Here is a 24389-nt window from a genome sequence, read left to right as displayed (position 1 = left end):
TTTTATATCTGTGCATAATATGAATTTTAGATCCATAGTGAAGATATGCTGCCATTGTTGTTGCTCCTTGTATTATTTCAAATCTCTTTTCCTAGTTGAGTACATTTATAGACAAAAATAAACACAAGGCTAGGATGTTATAGTAACTTATGTTATGATTAAAAAATTTAATTGGGTGGAGAAAGAGGGGAAACTGAATAGATGGTAGTCAAGGATTTTATTAGGTGGGTATTGATAAACCAAGAGCCTTTCTTAATCCTTGACGTTGCATCCTAAGAATTTTATCAGATTCTTGTGTTGAACATTTCTTACCATGCTCACTTCATTGAAAACTTCCTTTACACTACGACCTTTGTTGAAGAATAAAAGCCTCTTTATGGCAATTTTCTTATCATTGGGTAAAACTCAATGTATTAAGATAGATATACCTGGTGATATTGTCTATGGTAATAGAAGTATGTGCATGAATATATAGATATTATCAGTAAATATCACCGTGTATACCAAAATGAAAGCCCCCCAACCAAGTTTACTTTCTTTTTTGAAATTTCCTAAGTAGATTTGTAAAGTTTCAAATTTGATCTCACTCTCACTTAGAGCATAGCTCCATGAGTTGCACTGGAGATGTCTTCATGTTGGAACTATAATTTCCCTACATTGTAGAATAAATTTATAGTTATTCTAAATTTTGTTTTCTATTTCTAAGAGTGACATAAAGCATCAAAGATCAACTTCAAAATCTATATATTTAATCAAAAAAATGACATAATCTGATATCCACTCATATAAAATCTAATTTTCTAATCAATTTCCATAGGTTCATCACATTATACCTGATACACTAAATCAATTTTACATTGCAAATCAAATCAAATTTTGTACCCTAAATATAAATCCAAAACAATGACAAAATTTCTTGATTAACCTAAGGCCAAAGTCCCAAAAATGAACTTTTCAATTCAATATGAGAAAAATAATTTAGAAAATTTCTATCAAATCTATTTATACTCATTATAACTATCAACTCACCCAAATCCATAGTAAGAAAAATGAAACCTAAATCAAGTTTAGACTTGGAAAATAAAACTGATAACTCTAAGCAGCACCAATGTTCTTAATTTTAAACAAATGTAAATTGGATTCATATTCCAAGAATCTCAATCAATATAAAATTGCAAAATAGAAATAGTCATCTCTACTCAAAACACTTAATCAGTTGGATCCCACTCACAATTGATATCACTTCACTTGAAATAATGACAAGGAGATTAGAACATTATGCTCTTGTAATACATGTAAAACAATAAAAATACACATTGAGTTGCTTCAAAAACTACAATCTATTTCCAATCTTCGAATAACTATTATCATGCACAAGTAATCATTTAATTCACATACATAAGGCCAAAACCATTAATGATGGGTCAAAGTTCAAATTTTTAATAAACTTGATATATTAAAGGAATGAATCATAATAGATTTAATATTCATAATCAATCCTTGGAAACAATTTGGAATTGATACCCTATTGGTGAGTAATCTAAAAATGGCTTGTTTTAGTCCGAATAAATTTTGAAATTTTATCTTTTGAACTTGACATTGTCATCGATCTCAAATGCAGACCAAACATAAGAAAACCTTATTCACAAATTCTTGTGGTTTCTATTTATGTAGGCTTATTTCTATCCAAATTATACTTTGCATTCATATTTTTCAATTATTTAGCAAAAAACTATGAGCAAAAAAGTCACCATAGTCTAATTGTTGCAAATATCAAGAGTATATCTTCTCATGTCTCTTATATGAATAAATAGATCAAGATGAACAAAATGACTTGCAAGTTACCTTTAACAATTAACATGTTAAACATAGTCTTCCTCCTTAGGAAAAAGTATTGAAGTGGGTTCCAAAATTGATCTTTATCAAACATTTAAGAGTAAACACTCATACAATTTTTTTATACAACTAGTGTTGTATTTACATGTGGATAGACAATTTCATAATGTAAAATTAATTTAGAATACTATATTATAGTTCTGGGATTTAGTTGTGATTCTTCTCTTGGCCAATTTCAAAATATTTTAAGGCCTAGACTATTTGAAATGGGTTATCTACACATCAAGATGGAAACCTATTATGAAAGGAAAGTAATCATGAAGTAGAGTTGTTAGAAATAGATAATACTAAGAGGGGGGTGAATTAGTATTCTACAAACTTTCGCCCACAACTGAATATTGTTAATTACTTTATAAATTACATATGGAAGTAAACCAATAATGTTGAACAATAAATATAACCATGCACATAGAGAACTTATAACACCATCACTTGTTAACTAGGGAAACCTTGGCCAAGGGAAAGCCCCAGTGGGGATGATACCCACTAGATGATTCACTAAACAATAGGATCATGTTAAGGATATTGACATGCCTTGTTAGAAGCCTCAACCCTTTTAGGAGTTTTTTTAACCCTATTAGGAGTTGGTAGAACAAATACAATGTATGCAAGAAGAGCCCACTACCCTAACATACAATTATACAATTTAGTTCTTCACAAGAATAGATATACATACAATACTTTCTCAATGTTGTTCTTCACACTTTTTCTGATCATACATTAGAACTTGCTTCATATAAGGTGACAACTCCTTTTTCTACTAATGATAATTTTTTTAATTTTGTGGTGAATTTTTTTAATTATTTGATAGGGTTATGTTTGTATTATTTCCATTCACAGTTTAAGCCTAGCAAATTTTCATGGTCTCTATCATTTTTATCCCTAACCCTAAGCCATTTGAACGAGTGGGTTCTTATTTTCTCAAATTCATTGTTTCTTGTGATGTTATGATGGAGTGTTAGTGGGATATTGTAAGCAAGGTTATTCACCTTTTTCGATCTCATGATTAAGGTTGTGTCATATTATCGTGGACAAAAAATTTAGTTTTCCCGATCCTATGATATCCTTTGTATCGTATGATCATATAATGTTTTAAGTATTGGTGAATTTTCTTCTACAATGTTATGATTCATATGCTATTGTAGGATTGCCAAGAATAATTTGAAGGGTTCTAATCTCATGATGAAAGGTTTATCGTGGTATCGTGAGTAGTTAAAGGGGCATCTATGATCTTGTGATAAGGTTTTTTTTTCATAGGATCAGAAAGTAATAAAGAGGGTGTTGTGATGGCATGATACTTTGTCACCATAAGATCATTTTTATGTTTTATGATGTTTTTTGTATTTTTAGGTTTTTAAGATGCTAAATCGAACAAGGAAAGTGTGTTTCAAACACTCAAGAATGTCAAACACATCAAAAATCCTATAAAGTTGCAAATAGGATGTACAAGGATCAACTAGAGGGTGTCCTCCATATACACAAGGTATGTGAGGCCCAAATCTGTAGATGAAAAAAAAATACTGCCACACAGCCAGGGGGAGACAGTAACCCAAATCTCCTCCTTCACTTCCCAAAGGTATAAAGTTCTTTGGGGCTTAGCCAAGAGTGGCAATATTTTTCTTCCAAGAGAGGTGTCTTTTGATTCACCTCCTAATTTTTATACTCCGCCAGAACACTGGAGTTGAGGTCATCCCAAGGGGTGATGAAATCCCCAAGCAAGCCTCCCAAAAAAGTAAAAACAAGACCACTTATTTCTTGTGCACCCAAGATCACCCGAAGGTGCGAGGGGAGAGAATACGTAAGTGGCCCTAGGATTCAAAAGACATGCATTCTTTCCCAATGAAACTTTAGGTTTTTTAATCTACTTGAAAACACATGTGTTTAAAGCATACAATGTTCTTTCCAACTTGAAATAGCACCAATGTAAATGAAAAATACAGATTTTTCAACAAGAAAGTAAAGCGAGCATGTGTAAATGAAATGCTGAAAATGTAAGATGTTGAAAATAAAGTCAATTTACTTTAGGGCATTCAAGAGTGTGTGACTTCATTTTAAGCACCAAATCCAAATGTGTTCTAGCCTAGACATACATGTCAGTTGTCCCTTAATGCATTCAAGATAGTGTGACTTCTTTTTATGCACTAAATCCAAATGTTTGCTACCCTAAACATGCATTCCAACAAAAGTGTGAGCATTCAAAAAAAATTTCCTTTAGGCATTCAAGAGTGTGTTTAGGGTTTACTTATTAACTTGCACCATATATTCAAATGAAAGTGATTAAACATACAAGTTCATTAACCCCTAAGTTTAAAGTGATAAGAATCACTACAAACTTTCTTAGTGATAAAAATAAATATTGGTTTTTTTTATGTCTTTCAAGGTTAATTCTCAAGAGAAATAAAATATTAAGAAAAACCTGCAAAAAAATATGGTCAGGTGTTTAAAATGCTCCAATCTGCAAGGAAAAATAAACTTGATTAGCCTCACAAGAAAAACACCAAAATGAATGGCTTTACTATGGGAAAAAATTATTTTAACTTTTTTTGTTATTTTTTCTATACATAAATTTTCTTTAAATGACCTAATTCCTATGGAACCACCAAAAAAAGTAAAAATCATAGACGACAAAATGCAGGTAAAGATGACAGAATGTGCAGATAACAGAATGTGCAGACAACAAAATAGAAGGTAATGGAAAAGCACAGATGCCAGAATAGAAGGTCATCAAAAAAGTGTGGATGACAAAATAGAGGCCGAAAAAGCACAGCCGACAGAATAGGGTATCCTAGAAAAGCACAGACGATAGAATAAGGTATCACAAAAAAGCACAGATGACAGAATAAGCTCGTCAAAAAATCGCAGATGACAATCTCGGAGGTGGAGACAATAGTTTAGTGCACCCACAACACAGAAGACATTCTACGAAGCAGAGATAACAAAACAAAATTTGGAGATGCTAAAACCCAAATTTAATGCAAAAATAGGTTGATTTTAAAATGATAGTGGCAGAGACGCCAAAATGTAGAGACATTATTTTGCGAAGATGCTAGTCTGTGCAGATGACAATCTCAAATGACTCTACAGCCTGCGGAGATGACAATGTGATGTTTTACAACTGAACCAGGGTTGTTTGCAGATTTTTGAAATGAAACCAGGGACGTAGGTCCCACCGAGTGTGCCAAAATGTATTGCATAAAAATTTAATAAAGGAATAAACATTAAGCAACTAACATCTATTCCTACATGATCATGCAAACCTCAAAATATGCAAGATAAACATGTAAAAAGCAACATGAAACAAAAAAGAGAAAAAAAACCATTCAAAATATCACTATACAAACCTCATGAAACCATCAAGTGTAGATGATTTTCTTGCTCATGGGATGTGGTTGCTCACAATTCCTGTAGCATAACAATGAGGTAGATGGTGCTTGTGGAAATGAGGACAGGGCTTTCCTTTTATAGGAAATTACATGCAATGGATGGCTAAGATTGAATGCAAGATGAAGGGCTAGGATCCCTCAGGATCGATGAGGTGTACATGAGGTGGAGGCCAAGTAGATTCCACATGGATTAGGGTTTTGACCATTAAAAGGGGGCAATATGCTCACACATGTGTGAGAAACCTTTGATGGTGACATGATCAAGAGGTGTGAGAAGCATGGCTTCTCACGCATGTGTGAGACAACTTGATTCTCATGCAAGAGGACAAGTGTGTAAGAGGCATGGAAGACATGAGGGATGAGGAATGTGTGAACATCTCTCACACATGTGTGAGCACACACTTAGGATTAAGAGGTAATTAGCAAGGATGATTAGGAAAAGAAAGCATGATTAAGGAAGTGGATAGGTTTAGGAGGATGGGTTAGATTAGAGTAGTGAGGTTAGGTTAGGGTTAAAGGTAGGAGCCATGTAATAAAATAGGATTAAATGTAATATTTAATTCCAAGTGGGATTATGCAAGGAATTAATTAAGTAAATGAAGTACTTAATTAAAAGGAATAGGTTAGAATGCAAGAAAGATATGCTAGAATTTAAATAAACCTTAGTTTATTTAAATCAAGGAAAGGCGACTATAATTAAATAAATGTAAATTTATTTAATTAAAGGTAGGGTAATTAAATATATTATAAATATCTATTTAATTGGCCAAGAAATGGGTTTTGGACAATTTTAGGTGTCTACAAAAGGTAATAAAGGAAAATAAAGGGATGAGCTGTCAGATAAGTGTCTGCTTCTTGTTTGGACAAAGCTAGTGTACAAGTGCTAGGTGTGCTTTCTATCAGAGTTAGTGGGACCAAAAAAGGTCTAAGTTAAGTGGCAAGCAATGGTCTTTGATCTTACGATGAATTTTTCATCATGAGATCTCAAGGTTATGAAAAAGGGTCTCTAATGTCATGACTAGGGCTTGATCTAAGATCGCATAAGAAAATTAATAAGTTGTTGATGTTATGAGATAAAGGTTTCAAGGTTGTCATAACATCATAAAAGAAAACAAGATCCCCTGCGATGTTACAAAGAGGTGAATGAAACTATGGTCATATGATCATGGAGGGAAATGAGGTTGATGTTGATGTTGCAATAAAAAGGATGTCTGTAGGATTGGAAAGCCATTTTTACAATGGTGTGATACTACAAAAGGTCTTTTCAACTACCTTGTTGTAATATTGTAGGATCTAATTTTACAAAAACATAATGACAAGAAATGAACAATAGGCTTCATGATCGATAAGATTTGAATGCAGTACAAAAAAGTACATAGTTGGATATTAATGGTGACACTCCATAAAGTAGATAGAATAGAGTAATATCATATTTCAAGTAGTTTGAAATCAATGCAAGTTAAATGGTAGTCTACACATATCAACTTGAAAAGATTTCCTACTCTCATATACATAGTTCACCATTTGCAAAGAGAAAAGAGTTTGAGTATTCCCTATGCCTTCTAAGCATTTTCAATTGTTGTTTCTAGAGCTTATTAAGAATAGAGCATCATCTTTCCTAGCTGTTTTATCTACACATTTTCAAGATGTCTAATTAGGAAGTAGAAGAAATCCAGGCCTCAGATATGGTAGTTTTAGAGACCTCAACTTCTAAGGGAGGAAAAACCATATAGAGAAAACCTAGCACCTTTGCAGAGGAATTGATAAAACCCTTCCTAGGTTCTACTAATGCCAACTATGTAGATGATCATGCCTTCTTCAACCCATATGCCAAATGCAGAGATTTCATATGCCCTGATGTCACTAGATCTGAGCTTTTCTATTTCTTCTATTGTAATAGGGAGAAGAAAGTTCTTGTGTGTAATCTAGAGAAGAAGAACCTTGTTAAATTAATTTTCCCAAAAGTTTTCATGGATGTAGATTTGATGAAGGCCCTATTTCAATGTTGCAGCCTGGCCACTAAGTCTTTTCATAGGAAAAATGGAATAGTAGTGGGTGAAATAAAGGCTCTGTCGATGTGAAGTAGCTGAGATATTTAGCAAGCAAGGCAGATAAAGTACATGGAGAAGAAAAGATCAAAAATTCAACATTAATGTTTTTCTACTTCTTCAACTACTTATCTTTTTTATCGATATTTTTGGAAGAATATTATGTGTATTTATTGTGTACGTCTTCTAAAAGTTTTTATTTTCCATTAAAATTTTGATGTTTGTCCTCCTCTCATATGTAGCTTCTTGCAATCCTATATATGGATTTCCAAGATGAGAAGTAGAGGTCAGTTGTCTATAGAACTTTTATATGTTTCATGTATTATTTTCCAGTCCTTCCATTTTTCTGTTCTGTAATGATCTGAATGAGTTCACATGTATGCATACTTGAATACAAAAGGAGTATTTGGGACCAATGGTTTATTTTCTATGTCATACTATGAGTTTTATTTGTAGTGTTAAGACTTAAATTGAAGAATTTATCCTTAAATATCATTATCTTTGAAGTTTTGTCTCTTTTTCATATATCTGGAGCTTTGGGACTGAATAGACAAGTTTCTTTTCAATTTAATGTAATTCAAAAGATTGTATGTCTCTTGTTGATTATTGTTGATTCAAAGAATTGGGTAATTGATTTCTATAATTGATAAGGTTTAGGGTTTATGGAAAGGATGAGAATTAGAATGAAACTAAAAGTTTAATGTTGACATTTTCAATCACAAGTTGATTAAAAAGGTCAAAAAATTGCTAATATCTGACTTTATATCCCACTAGATAAAGCACTAGTCCATTCTAAAGTTCAAGAGTACATTGTTGATTCACCTTTTTACATAACAATCACAACAAAAAATCAATTTCCCCTTTTTTTAATGTATTGAAGAGATAAAAGTGTGGGTCATTGCTTATTTGTTGTTATTTTCTTTAGTTGTAATTAGCTATTGCAATTGAGAAGTCTATCAGCAAACTAGAGAAGATTTTGACCATTTTTTCTATAGGGGATAGTCTTGTATAGAAGAAAATCAAGCTAATTAGATAAATCCCTTAGGTTTTCCCACCTTGGCTTAGCAGAGCCTAAAGTGAAGTGAGTCTTATTGACTCTGTTAATGTTTGGCCCAGAACTAAGATTTAGCCTTGTTGAATATAGGATTTAGCTCATCCTTAGGCTTGTCTCTGTCTTTGTTTCCTAGTATCACGTTTAAATCCATCTGATATGTTCTTTATAAGAAAGAACACCAAAAAAATTGTAACTCCGCTAGGGAGTTGAGGAATTACTATCAATTTGTGTTTTAGAAACATCAAAATCACATATTGTTCTCCTTTATTTCAAGTTTTATTTCACTTTCCCATTATAGGGTGGCAACTCAAGTCAAGGTTTTGTAGCTAGTGCTATAAAGTTTAAGAAAATCCTAAAATCAATGGCTGAGAAAAAGAAGAATACATGTACCTTTACTAAAAATCATCATGAGATACCATTGTTAGCTGAGCTACCTCCTGGGGTAAAAAGGAACCAAAATAAGTAGAAGTTTAATTTTAATTCTACATGGGTCCCTTGAAGCAATATATCAGCCTAGTCATTCTATCACCCTATGGAAGAGAAGGAGTTATCCTCAAAAAGTACTGAGTCAAAGGACGTTACACTCTTGGGAGAAACTTTTTCATCGCCATTAAAGGTTTTCCATGATAAAAATATGTCACCTATGGGGGATTTTCCTTGTAGATCAAATATGGTGAATGAAATAAACCATAGTTGGGGTTTTAGGGAAAACATGGAGATGGGTTTTAGCCCTAGATAGGAACCTTATCTAGCAAACCTTATAGATTTTGACCCAGTAGATTCTGAAATTGCTACTACAAATCATGAGGAGTTTATACCAGAGCTTTCCCTTCTCAGAAAGAAAGTTGCAAATGAGGAAGCTAGGCATATGCACTTGGAAAAGGAAAAGGAGAAAATTATTTTGAATACTATTATTGAAAGAGATAACCTACTTAGGAGGATGGCCTCCTTACAAGAGTAGAACAAGAGATTGGAAGAAAGGTCTTCTAATCCACATTTTAACATATTTGGAGATATGGATGTTTTGAATTCTAATGTTCAAAGATAGGAACAACTTCTTAAATAGAATCAGGCCCTTGTTGTTACACAGGTTTAGCCTTACAAGCCTTTGGAGACTAGAGTAAGGAAGCACATAGAAAATACTTAGATAAAGGAAAGAAAAAGGTTGTTGGGATACAAGTCAGTGAGCCACATCTCCCCAATTAACCTACTTCTTTAGTTATGTCAAAACTTGATTTATATCTAGAAAAGTCAAGAAAAGAAAAGCAAGATCTAACCAAGGAACTTGAAAGGGTAGAAAATGAAGCTCAAGCAGTCGAGGCTAGAAGAAAAATCTAGTTCATTAAATCAAACTCTGCCTTTGTCGCTCAGTCAAGCTAACCATCACAGGTTTTACCTACCATATCCAGTGTTGGTCCTCTCACAATAGGCCAAAGTTCCTCACATCTAGCCCCTATTTCAACCTATGTTACAACTGTCCATTTTCCCTTACTCCAACTTTCCTAGAAAAATCAACTTCCTTTCCAAATCAAGATACTAGGGAAAGTTATTCAAGCATCCCAGTCTCCCAAAGGAAACTAATCTATATGGAAAAATATAGGTAGATGTCTTTCTTAGGTATCCCTAGTTTTCCTCATCCTGTTTCAAATGACCTTAGGGACAAAGTCACCAAGTTTGCTAGAAATAATGCTATTACTAGTGAAGAGCATCTCAGAAGGTTCATTGATATGCTTAATGATTACAAGGTTGAACATGAGGATATAGTGATGAAACTTTTTGTTCATTCACTAATTGGGGATGCTAGAGATTGGTTCAGAAGATTTCCTGATGATAGTATCAGATCATGGAGTGATCTTGAAACCCTATTCAAGAAAAAATATGGTGACAAGAATAATGTTGGTTTCATGTTTAATGACTTCAACAACATCAAGAAGAACCCAAATGAATCAGCTTTTGACTTCAATGTCAAGTTTCAAAAAGGTATGTATAAGCTTTTCCAAGTAATGATATTAAATGATGATGTGTGTCTTACTACTTACTTCAATGCTTTTGATAGTAAGATTGCTTATGTCCTTAGGGATAAAGATCCAAAAACATTAAGGGATGTTGTACAATGGTTGTAAACATTGAAAATAATAGAAGAGTTACTAGAAAACTTGGGAAAAGGGATGACCCTAAATTGTTCAATCCTAGAGGTAAGAAAGATAATAAAAAACCTATTGTAGGAAAGAAACCCGAGGATGATATAATGGGAAAAGTTCTAAGTTTACTAAAATAGTTAAGTCCTCCAGCTTACCAAGAAAACAAAACACATGTTGCAAAAAAGGCCCCTTTTTTAACAATTTTAATAGGCAACCTAGGATGCAAAATTATCCTTATACTACTCAGTGGAAGGATGGAAAGCTGGTTCCTAATCCCACACAAGGGAATATGGGCAAAGGAAGACCAAACCCTTTGCAAAGAAAATCTTTAAATATGAAAAATGATGTCCCTTAGTGTCTTGTTTTTCAGTCACCACATTCCCTTGACTTTTGTGTTGTGGCTCAATCTTTTACTACAAATCAGCAAGTGTAAAATGATGAAGATATAAATGATAAAGATCAAGAGGATGTTACATGTAATATGATTCATCTTTGTGATAGTGATGAAGGATCAGATATTAATGAATCCAACCATGATGTTACAAACTAAAGAGATGTGTATCACACCTATCATCAACAAGTATTTTCTAATAGTGAGGACCAAGATGAAAATGTCATATGTAATACTTTAGCTACAACTGATCGTATCAATTTGAGAAAGCCTTCCAATGAAGAAATTGATAGAATCACTTCAGAATTAATTGTCCAAGTCTAGAGTACTTACAATCTGAGAAATAGAGTTGTAAATAATGCCCCTATGAAGTCATCTAGCATTTTCATCAAAGATAATACTAAAAAAATTATTTATGAAAATAAGAAGAATCCTCCTGAGGTTCCTAAGATTAAGGAAAGTAAGAATAAGAAGTGGGAGCCAAAGAAAAAGGTGCATTTCCAGAATGAAGAAATTAGTAAGCCAACTACCTCAGAAAAAGAAACAAGATCTGAAGTTGTTAAGCAAAAGGAATTATCTATTGTTCAAACTCCTATACCCTCAAGTGTTAGTGTGAAAAATATTGTTTATGAGCCAATTGATATGATTTCAATGCTATCACAAATCACTGTCAAAGTTCCTTTGTCAAAGATGTTTAGGATAGAGGAATATAAGAGAAAAGCTATGTCTTGGCTAGGAGGGATACAAGATAATAGTGTTGTTACACAAGAACCAGCAAGCACACTATAGATTCCAGTTCTAGAAAAGGAAAAAGAAGAGAATGGTGTCATGTCTCAAATACCCCAAATGTACTTAGAAAATTCATTAGTAGCATACTTGTAGGATATTAACCCCTTTTTCCTAAGTTTTATCATAAAATGCAAGATATTTAAAAATTGTATGATTGATTCTAGTGCTTCATATAATATAATGTCTTTCAAGGTTATGGAGTCTCTTGGTCTAGGATTTGACACTAGACAAGGTAGATGCAGGGAAATGGATGCTAGAGAGGTACTTGTCATAGGTATTATTAATGCTTTACCTTTTAGACTTGTTGCATATCCTGATGAAGAACTAACTATGTCAGTTCTTGTAGTAGATATTCCCCCCCACTATGGGATGTTACTTTCAAGGAAGTGGAGTGTTACAATGGGAGGTAGTATGCAATGTGATTCATCATATGCCACTTTCGAAGTAAGGGAAAAGGCTATTAAGGTCAATAGAGAACCAAGAGTAACTCATATCTTTGAGGAAAATATTGACAAAGATACAACTTGTTTCATAGACACAGATGTGAATGCATTCGAAGCTGAATTGATCATCCAAGAAGTTGAAAAGTTGCCTGCACTAATTAAACAAGAGGTCACATGCTGCTTGGATTCTCCAAATTTGTGGAACATTTACTTTGATGGAGCAATCTCAAAGGAAGGATTAGGAGCTAAAATTATTTTTGTCTCCCCAAATAAAAATACATTTAGGTATTCTTTTTCTTTAAATTTTACATGTACCAATAATGTTGCAAAATATGAGGTTTTGTTGTTAGGATTGAAAGTTGCAACATATCATGGAATCAAGAAAATACATGTTATTAGTGATTTTTAATTGGTTATATCTTAGCTTAAAGGTATATATGTGTCAAAAAATAAAAGATTGAAGCAATATAGGAATGTTGTTTGGGACATGATTGAGTCTTTTGATGCTTTTGGGATAATATGGAAAGACAAAAGTAATAATAAGATGGTAGATCTATTGGAAAATGTGGCCATAAAGCCTAATGACATATCATTTGCTGGTGTATCTACTATAGAAGTATAGAATAGGCCTTCAATACTAGATAATGTACACAGTTGGAAAGTTTTTGAGAATGACAAAGATATCTTAAATTTTCTACCGAATGAGGAGAAATATCATGGAAAGGAACTTAATTGCAGTTCCTTGGTAGAAATAATTGATGGGAGAGAAACAATTTTTGGGCAAGAGATCCTACAAATAAAAAATAACAAGGTACCCAAAGGTTTGGTTGTATTGGAAAGTGCTTTTGATAATCAGGACAGAGTGCACTCAAATGCACAAGATAACAAACCACAAGAACTAAAGGAAATCAATCTGGGCATAGCTAATTCCCCAAAGAAGGTATACATTAGAAAGACCTTAACCCCTATGATTAGAAAGTCTTTGATTGATTTATTAAGAAAATTTGGACATGTTTTTGCATGGTCTTATGATGACCTCAAGGCTTATAGGAAAGATTGGTTCCAACATGTTATACCTCTTAAAGAGGGTGTGAAACCTTTTAGATAGAAACAAAGACCTGTCAATCCTACTCTAGCCCCTACGATGCAAGAAGAATTATTAGAGCTCAGAGATGGGGGAATAATTAAGCCTGTTAGGCATTCTTCATGGGTGTCTAATTTGGTTCCTGTTAGAAAGAAGAATGGTGATATCAGGCTCTGTGTTGATTTTAGAAACTTGAACATTGCTTCTTTAAAAGATAATTATGGATTGCCCAATATGGAGGCTATTCTTTAGCAAGTAACTAGTTTAGAATTGATGTCCATGATGGATGGTTTTTCAGGATATAACCAAGTTCTTGTTGATGAAAAAGAATAGTTCAAAATAGCCATTACCACTCCATGGGGAACTTATGTGTATGTGAGAATGCCTTTTGGCCCCATAAATGCAAGAGCAGCTTTCCAAAGAGCTATGGATGTAGCTTTTAAAGAATATATTGACAAATTCATGGTGGTATATCAAGATGATTTGACTACTTATTCTAAGAAAGCTGAGGACCATTGTGGGCATCTTGAAAAGATTTTCATTAAGGCTTTGGAGTATGGAGTGTCTTTGAACCCAAGAAAATGTACCTTCAGGGTCATGGAAGGAAATCTTTTAGGGCATATAGTTTCAAAAGAAGGGGTAAAAATTGATCCTAAAAGGGTAGCAGCAATTGACAAGGTTCAAAAACCAAAAACTATTAAAGGCATGCAGTCTTTCTTTAGATAGGTCAATTTCTTGAGAATATTTGTGACTAACTTTGCTGAAATTAGTAGGCCAATTTCAAAAATTCTCAAGAAAGGTGCCACAATAAATTGGGAAGGTGAGCCTACTATTGCTTTCCAAGAAATAAAAAATGCCATTAAGAATGCTATAGTTCTTAGGACCCCTGATTATGGAAAGTTCATGCATATTTTCTCTTTTGCATCTTTTCATACTATTGCAGTAGTCTTACTTCAAAAAAATGAAAATGGACATGAACAGACTATAGCATTTTTTAGTAAATCTTTACAACTTGCAAAGTTGAAGTATGAAATAAATGAGAAGCAAGCATATGCTCTAGTCAAAGTTGTTAAGGCTTTTAGGTGTTACCTAGTTGGTGTTATTGTTATTGCTTTTGTGCCTAATGCAACAGTCAAGGATATTTTCTCTTAGCAAGAAGTATCTAACAGAAGATGTAGATGGATTAATAGAATCCAAGAGTTTAATGTAGATATCTAGATTATTAAGTTAGTAAGAGGTCAAGGATTGGCAAAGCTTGTCGCACAAACAAATTTGGATGCCAATCAAATAAATGTTGAAGATCAAAACCCTAGCCTTGGCACATGTGATATTGATAAGTGTGATTGGTATAAAAATGTAATATATTACTTGCAACATATGCAATCTCCACCTCATCTAACAGACAATGAAAAGAGGACTATAAAATTGCATTCAATTAGATATATTATTGTGAATGGAATTTTATGTTGGAGAAATTTTGAAGGTGTATTGCTGAAATGCATTGATCAACAGAAATTTGAAAAAATATTAAATGAGATGCATTTAGGAATATGTGGTGGGCACTATATGGCAAAGACTACTGCCCATAAGGTTATGACAGCAAGATTTTGGTGGCCTAGTTTGTTTAAGGATGCTCAAATCTTAGTAAGAAAATGTGATTCATGCCAAAGGTTTTTAGGAAAATTAATTTTTTTTGGAAATACACCTTTAAAATTAGTTGAAGTCCAAGCACCTTTTTAGCAATGGGGAATGGATTTTATAGGTGAGATTTCACCTAGCTCTAGTAGTGGCTTCTCTTGGATCCTTGTTGCAACTAATTATTTAACAAAATGGGTTGAGGCAATTCCTACTAGAAATTCAACCAGCAAAGTGGTGAATAATTTCTTACTCAATAACATCATTACAAGATTTGGATGCCCTGAAAGAATAGTAACTGATAATGCTATGTTCTTTAGATCTGAAGAATTTATCAAATTCTATGAAAAATATGGCATCACTAGGTCAGTTTCCTCACCCTATCATCCACAAGGGAATGCACAAGTAGAATCTAAAAATAAGAGTTTATTAAAGGTCATCAAGAGGACCTTGGATGATAACAAAAAGGCTTGGGATTCAAAATTGTAGTTAGTTGTCTGGGCTGATAGAGTGACAGTAAAGAAAGCAATAGGTGTATCACCTTTTGACCTTGTATATGGAATCTAGGCCAGGATGCCTCAAAATAATCTAATGCATTTGTAAAACTATATTCAGATGTATGATGATGATATTGTTGATGACATGCATGAGAGGATCAATGAATTGGTTGGATTAACTGAAACAAGAAAAGAGACCTCTATCAGAAACATGAAATTGTAGTTGCAGATTAAGCATTTGTATGACAAGAGGGTAGTGGCTAAAAAGTTTGAATCTAGTGATCTTGTTTTGATGTGGAATGCAAGGCTAGAAGATAAAGGTAAACATGGGAAATTTGATCCCATTTGGCTAGGACCTTATTTGGTTGACTCTCCTTGGGGTGAAGATTCATATTTCATTAAAGAAATGTCAGGAAGCCTTTTAGAATTGCCAGTTCATGGGCAATTTTTGAAGAAATACTTTTGTTAAAGGTATTTTCCTTCCCAGGAATATTGTATCTCTGTAAATACTTGTGTAAATATGAATAACCTTTGTATATATGTACATTTTGTTGTATAGTCTCTAGTTCTTGCTCATATTTTCAAGTATACAGTTTGCTCAAACCAAAAAAATTGACTTCTTGTATGGATACAATTTATCCATCATCCCTAGCTAGAGCCATTGATAGCACCTTTTTCTACTAATGATAATTTTTTAAATTTTATGGTGAAATTTTTTAATTATTTGATTGGATTATTTTTGTATTGTTTCCATTCACAGTTTAACCCTAGCAAATTTGCATGGTCTCTGTCATTTTTATCCCTAACCCTAAGCCATTTGAATGTGTGGGTTCTTATTTTCTCATTATTTCTTGTGATGTTACGATGGAGGGTTAGTGAGATATCATAAGCAAGGGTGTTCACCTTTTTTGATCTCACGATTAAGGTTGTGTCATATTATCGTGGATAGAATTTTGAGTTTTCCTGATCCTACGATATCCTTTGTATCATATGATCGTATAATTTTTTAAGTATAGGTGAATTGTCTTGTATGATGTTATGATTCATATGCTATCATAGGACACCAAGTAGAATTTGAAGGGTTCTGATCTCACGATGAAAGGTTTATCATGGTATTGTGAGCAATTAAAGGGGAATCTATGATCTTGTGATAAGGTGTTTTTTGTAGGATCAAAAAGGAATAAAGAGGGCATTGTGATGGCACAATACTTTGTCATCATAAGATAATTAAAGGCGATAAAGGAAAATAAAGTGATGAGCTATCAAATAGGTGTTTGCTTCCTATTTGGACAAAGCCAGTGTACGAGTGTGAGGTGTGTTCACTGTTAGAGTTAGTGGGACCAAAAAAGGTCTAAGTTAAGCAATAAGCAATGGTCTTCGATCTTACAATGAATTTCTCATCATGAGATCTCAAGGTTATGAAAAAGGATCTCTAATGTCATGACTACATCTTGATCATAAGATCACATAAGAAAATTAATAAGCCACCGATGTTATGAGATAAAGGTTTTAAGGTTTTCGTAACATCATAAAAGAAAACAAGATCCTCTGTGATGTTATGAAGAGGCCAACGAAACTATGATCATATGATTGTGGAGGGAAATAAGGCTGATGTTGATGCTGAGATAAAAAGGATGTTCATAGGATCGAAAAGCCATTTTTACAATGGTGCGATATTATGAAACATCTTTTTAGCTACCTTGTTGTAATATCATAGGATCTAATTTTGATAGAAACATAACAATAGGAAATGAACAATGGACTTCACAACCAGTAAGATTTGAATGTAGCACAAAAAAGTGCATAGTTGGATATTAATGGTGATGCTCCATAAAGTTGAAAGAATAGATTGATATCATATTTCAACTATGCTGAAATCAATGCAAGATAAATAGTAGTCTGCACATATCAACTTTTAAAGATTTCCTATTCTCATATACATAATTTGTCATTTGCAAAGAGAAAAGAGTTTGAGCATTCCTTGTGCCTTCTGAGCATTCTCAATTGTTGTTTCCAGAGATTATTAAGAATAGAGTAGTATCTTTCCTCAGTGTTTTATCTGCACATTTTCAAGATGTTTGATCAGGCAGTAGAACAAATATAGGCCTTAGATATGGCAATTTTAGAGACTTCAACTTCTAAGGGAGGCAAAACCAAACAAAGAAAACCTAACAGATTTGTAGAGGAATGGATAAAAATCTTCCTAAGGTCTACCAATACTAACTCTGTAGATGATCATGCCTTCTTCGACCCATATGCCAAATGTAGAGATGTCATATGCCCTGATGTTACTGGTTTTGAGCTTTTCTATTTTTTCTATTGTAATAGGGAGAAGAAAAATCCTGTGTGTAACTAATGGAAGAAGAACCTTGCTAAATTAATTTTCCCAAAAGTTTTTGTGGATGTAGATTTGATGAAGGCCCTTTTTTAATGTTATAACCTAGCCACTAAGTCTTTTCATAGGAAGGATGGAATAGTTCTCTACACTTTGGATTGAGAGTTTTTCATTGAGGCCTTTGGATTAATTGGTGCTATGGGTCAACCTTTAGATTTAAAGGATTTACAAAGGAGATTTGAGGTAAACCCAATGCTTTCATAGGAGCCTCATTGTTGCAACATATCCCAAGGGACTTCAAGAAAGTGGGTGATTACCCATAGAAGATTCAAAAGAAGATGCCACTAGAAAAATTCAAAAGTTATTTTGTCAAAACTATATATGGTGTCCATAAGGTGGTAGGAAAAGATGGGTCTAATGAGGTTTGAGGGGCAAAGTACATAATTGCAAGGGATATACAAGATTCCTACCATGCCTGTGAATATGACTATGTTAGTCATATTTTGGATATAATGAAGGAGAACATTGCTAGGGCTCAAACTAGAAATATGAGAGAATTCACTTTACCCTATTACTCACTACTGATGCATTTGATCCTCTATAAGAACATGGGATATATTAGTTCTAACTTCATTGATCAAACTTCTGATTTGAATGGAGATCTACAAGTGCAATTGTGGACATGGGTATGGGACAACACTTACCATTTTTCTTATTCTATGTCATTTTTAAATAATTTTAGTGTTGTAATAATGAAAATGTTAGACCCAGGGTACTTTAGAGCACCTAAGATTTTGAAAGGTCTTTTAAGACCAGCCCTACTACTTGAAGGGAAAAGACTAGATCATAATTGGGGGGATATTTTCTTGCTTCCCACTTTTTCTTTAATGAGTGTCTATAGTTGTCCCCAGCCACCCCATATATTACCAAAATTTATTCCTCCTAGGCTTGGTATAATTGAGTTTATTTGGAAATTGTTCATGGTAAATAGAGAATACCTAGGGCCAAAGGTACATAGGGGAACCTTTTTGTGTAGTTGCTTTAGAATTGGTGATTTCACTGTTGGTTAAGAGGCCCTGGATTCAGTCTACTCCTATCTACACCATTATAATTTATGCACAGGCCCCTACAGAATGTATGACTCTAAGGCTTGGATGAGGGCAACACTCAAGGAAATGAGAAATTATGTATTGCCAAATTCCAAGGAGCTTCCCCATGAAGACATTATTCCTGATATAGTAGTAGAAGGGGAGGTAGCTGATAAGCTTGTAAAGCTTGATGATGTGTTGAGGGTAGAGGGAGAATTGAAAAGAAGTGATCCTACATCTATAGGATTCTACATGGAAATCCCTTACCCCCAAAGAATTACGAAGATGGTCATGGACCATGCAGAGATTATGGCCAAATTGCTTGAAGGTCCAATGGGGAAAGAGGATAGAGTTTACCCTGACAGCCCTAAACCTAATGTGACTCTTGAAGTAGGAGAGGATGATGCACCTTAGGCATCATGGATGGCCAAAGGAAATAAGAGGCAAAAGATTTTTCAAATCCCTCCATAGGTCAGACAAAGGACCCCTCAAATTTTACTAGGAAATAGTCAATATTTTGCTGACATGAGACAAAATTATTTACAAACCAGGGCTAATGTAGTAGGCAACGTCCTCACAGACCTGGAATTGGCTACAGCTAGTTTACATGACAAGATCATCCAAGCTCAACAATTCTTAGAGGATGATGAATTCATTAAGTCTAATGAATTCAAAAGTTTCTTGTATAAGATTAAATAGAGTGAGAAACTAGATGAATCTAATGAACAAAAATGTGAATTGATTGAGAAGTTGTAGGCCTATGATCTTGAAAGTGAAGTAATTACTTTAGAGGAGGCCAAAGATTTAGTACAGAGGAGTGGAATGTTATTAGTGCCTAGGTGGGACTTGGAGCAAGCATTTATGCTCGATCAAATTAGGAGGCAAGAAAGTGTCATTTCCTATGAGGCAATTGGTGCAGATGGATTGAAGAGAGGGAGTGGTTTCAACATTGATACCAAATCCTTAGCATTCTAAAGCATGGCCCCTACTTCCAACAAGCCAAAATTGATGGATGTATAGAGCACAGAATAGGGTAATATGATTATATGGACTTTACAAGGCACCTTTGGCATAAAAATATCCTAGGAACTATTACATTTTTCATGAATGAATGAAGCCAAAGTAGAGGAAATTGAAACAAGACTAGCCCAGTCCGTACATGATTACCTTGATGTTAGGAAGGCCATGTATACAAAGAAAAAATTGTTGATCTTGAGGCCAAAATCTAGGCACTTGAGGATGAAATCACATCTCTCAAAGAACAACTGGCACAAGCAGATTAGATGATGGCTCTAGTTCAGAGAGAAGAGGGATAAGGAACATTAATGCCAGTCAAAGACATTGTTGAGGCCCTGATTCAAATAGAAGAGATAGAAGAGGATGAGTCATCATAGCCAAGAAGGATGAGTATTGATACTCAATCAACTCAACAAGGAGGAGATGTGAGGACAGAGATCCTTAGGAATATGGTGAGCCATAGGGTTGATGTTTTGAAAAACATATCACAACAAGCTCACAATTTATATATTGCTCTACAAAATGCTGAGCAATTTTGCAATGAAGCACTTTCATGGTTAACACCTACCTTTGGCCTATGGGGGCCTTATATTCAATTTTTGGATAGATTGATTGTATTGATGGCCAAAAAGCTAGACTTGCCAGACAAAGTTTTCACTGTAAAGGAGAGCCTAGAAATGGTAAGAGAATTAAGTAGCTTCTTTACTAGTAAATTGCAAGTCATACAAGGGCAATTAAAGATTTTTATCTAAGGGAGTGGAGCCTTGTATACCATTAGTACTAGATGCTACCAATGTATTAAGAGATTGGTAGAAGTGGTCAACTTCTTTTGATAACATTTTGACCAAAGAGACTATAGTAGCAATTTTTGAAGATATATCTAATTCCCTATTCCATGCTTTAATCTATTCTCTTTTCAAGGTAGAAATAAATTTATTGTTGAGTCAAAGGAAATCATGGATGCCAAGTGGACCAAGGCTACTCAAGATTTACAAGAAGTAAAGAATAGTGACTGGCCCACTAAAAGGGAGATTTATGTTTGGAAAGCAGTGGGTGAAATAAAGGATCTGCCGGTGGGAGGTAGTTGAGATATTTAGAAAGCAAGGCAAATAAAGTATATGGAGAAGAAAAGATCAAAGATTCAACATTAATGTTTTTCTCCTTCCTCAGCTAATCTTTTTTATCGATATTTTTGGAAGAATGTTCTGTGTATTTATTGTGTACATCTTCTTAAAAAAAATATTTTCCATTAAAATTTTGATGTGTGTCCTCCTCTCATCTGTAGCTTGTTGCAATCATATATATGGATTTCCAAGATGAGAAGTAGAGGTTAGTTGTCATTAGAACATTTATATGATTCATGTATTATTTTTCAATCCGTCCATTTTCATGTTCTGTAATGATCTGAAAGAGTTTGCATGTATGCATACTTGAATACAAAAGGAGTATTTGGGACCAATGGTTTATTCTCTATGTCATTCTATGAGTTTTATTTGTAGTGTTAAGAATTAAATTGAAGGATTTATCCTTAAATATCATTATCTTTGAATTTTTGTCTCTTTTTCATATATCTAGAGCTTTGGGATTGAATAGACAAGTTTATTTTCAGTTTAATGCAATCCAAAAGATTGTATGTCTCTTGTTGATTGTTGCTGATTCAAAGAATTGGGTAATTGCTTTCTATGATTGATACGGTTTAGGGTTTATGGAAAGGATGAGAATCAAAATGAAACTAAAAGTTTAATGTTGAAATTTTCAATCATAAGTTAATTAAAAAGGTCAAAAAATTGCTAATATCTGACTCTATATCCCACTGGATAAAGCATTGGTTCATTCTAAAGTTCAAGAGTACATTGTTGATTCACCTTTTTACAGAACAATCACAATAACAAATCAATTTCCCCTTTTTTTAGGCATTGAAGAGAGAAAAGTGTGGGTTATTGCTTATTTTCTATTATTTTCTTTAGTTCTAATTAGCTATTGCAATTGAGAAGTCTATCAGCAAACTAGAGAAGATATTGACCATTTCTGATGTAGGGGACAGTCTTGTATAGAATAAAATCAAGTTAATGAGATAAATCCCTTAGGTTTTCCCACCTTGTCTTAGCAAAGCCTAAAGTGAAGTGATTCCTATTGACTCTGTTAATGTTTGGCCCAAAACTAAGATTTAGCCTTGCTAAATATAGGATTTAGCTCATCCTTAGGCTTGTCTCTGTCTTTGTTTCCTAGTATCAGGTTTAAATCCATCTGATATGTTCTTTATAAGAAAGAACACCAACATAAGGCTCATGGATATTTCTCACAATAGTTTTCATATCATATACATCTCATATATGGCACACACAACTTCTTCTAACTATGCAAGATAAGATCTTTACTTATACCTTGCATATTTAAGAAACTCTGCTCAGTCAGCCTTCATGTCTTTACATGCTTGACATAATATAAATAACTTATGGAATAATATCCACATGGTTTTCTCATCAAAACTTAATAATTATTTCATAACCAAAATAATTCCTAAGACCATACAATCCAATTATGTGCTATGCTCTATTTTGCACTATTAAATACTCACACTCATATTTTAATCATAACTCAAGTCATACTATTCATACACATCTGCATACTGGTACACATCATCATGATACTATCATGAAGCTTCCCTTAACTATTCATAAGCTAACTCTCAATGAGTCATTCATAAACTTAATATATGTTCTTTTTGTTGTTGTAAAATATCTAACACTTAGACAATTTTCTAACTCTAAATGCATAAATGAAATGTTGAATTTATATTTCCATAAATGACAATCATCAAAATATCTATTTGACCATATTGCCAAAAATCTCCCCCTTTGGCATTGACAAAAACATTTTGGAAAATTGGCTAAGTCCCAAAATGATGTCATAATAAAACCAAGTAAAAGTAACTACACACAATTGCCTTCAAAATATAAAAATTTTATTCATGTTTTGATGGATCATTACATTCCTTATTACTCCTTTACATTGATACATACATATTCTCCCCTTTACATATATATGTACATCTATATAATTTTCCTTTACATAATACTCCCTCCTTTGACATTAATGGCAAAGGTGTCAAAACCTATAGCTACAAAAAATTGTTACCTTTTATTGATCAACTAGTCATTCTAGAAATGCAATCTGCAAAATCATGTTTCAGCTTGTCAAAGTCCATCTTCCAGTTCACTTTTATTGTATCAGATATACTTATGAGTGTGCAAAGTGCATAATATGTCACTTCAATTGTGCTCAAGTCAATATAGGAAAACTTGTCATAGGATGTCTTGGTTGCAAGACATTCCTCCAACTCCCTCTGCAAAATGACAACTTTGGGTGATAAGTATTCTCTAAGAATAGAGAATCTTCTTAATAAATTTTCCTTGTCAAAATCAATGCTTCTAATAACGTTGTGGATCTTTTCTATTTTAGTTTTGAAATCTTCAATTCTAGTCTCTAGTTGCTACAATCTTGTAGTGAGTATATAGAGTTCACTCATTTCGCCTTTGATCTTGTTATGAAAATTTGATAGGTAATTGTATGACATTGAGCATTGTCCATACAAATTTTTACTTTCATCTATTCTCCTCCTCAATTCTTTTATGCAAACATCTAAAGTTTTTAGATCATTTCTAATATTTGTGCATACTACATGAAATAGTGATGCTTCATGCTTCACCTATGCTTGCATTGAAGCTAGTTCTACTAGAATTGTAAATTCCTCATCAAAGGTCTTCACCAACACTTTGATCTTTACTTGCAAGTCTAGATTAACTACAATTGTGGTAACTATCTTATGCATTTGATCCAAGATTTCAGCTAAAGTCTTCTCTGAAGACTTCACAAATTTTTTCTTCACAAATAGCTTTCTTAAAGTGCTCGCAATCCTTTCTAATCTTCATCATCTGATGGAATTGATATTGCTGCTATTACTACTACAGCTAGCATAGGCATAAGTACAACTTTCTTTTCCTTATCTTCCTCAAATTTCTTCTTATCCTCAGCTTCTTTCTTTTTCTATCCTTCCTCTTCTCTCTTCTTCTTTCTTTTTCTTCCTTTTTCTTTTCCTCTTCTTTTTTTCTTTTCTTTTCTTTTCTTCTACCTCATCATCATCAAAGCTAGTGTATGTAGTGATATTACCAACAATAGATTGGCTAAATAATGCAAAATTATTTTCCATTTTGTCTACAGTTATGTGTGTACTATCCACTTGCATGGATTTAGTACCCATAACAATGTGACGTGGTGAAAGTGTTTGTTGCATCTCCTTTGCTTCTTCCTCTTCCCTAGAAAGTGTATGTACCTACACATTTATTGGGCTATCAAGCTTTGATTGCACACTCACCTTTGGCACTGTAGTCATTTACTTCACAATTGGCTCCTCTATTTCTTTCCTTACATCCTCATAATTTCCTCCCATTAGAAGAATTGCTCTTCTTTTTTTCCTCAAAAAGTGCTCAATACCCTTCAAAATTTTGTCTTAGTCTTTCTTGGAGTCAACATCACAAAATTTATTTATTAGTGTGATCCTCATACTTAGATCCTCTTCTAATACTGT

This window comes from Cupressus sempervirens, chromosome 10, assembly GCF_028749045.1.
Source record: "Cupressus sempervirens isolate cs-2001-9-10 chromosome 10, ASM2874904v1, whole genome shotgun sequence".
NCBI lineage: Eukaryota > Viridiplantae > Streptophyta > Pinopsida > Cupressales > Cupressaceae > Cupressus > Cupressus sempervirens.
This window is presented reverse-complemented; position numbering follows the sequence as displayed.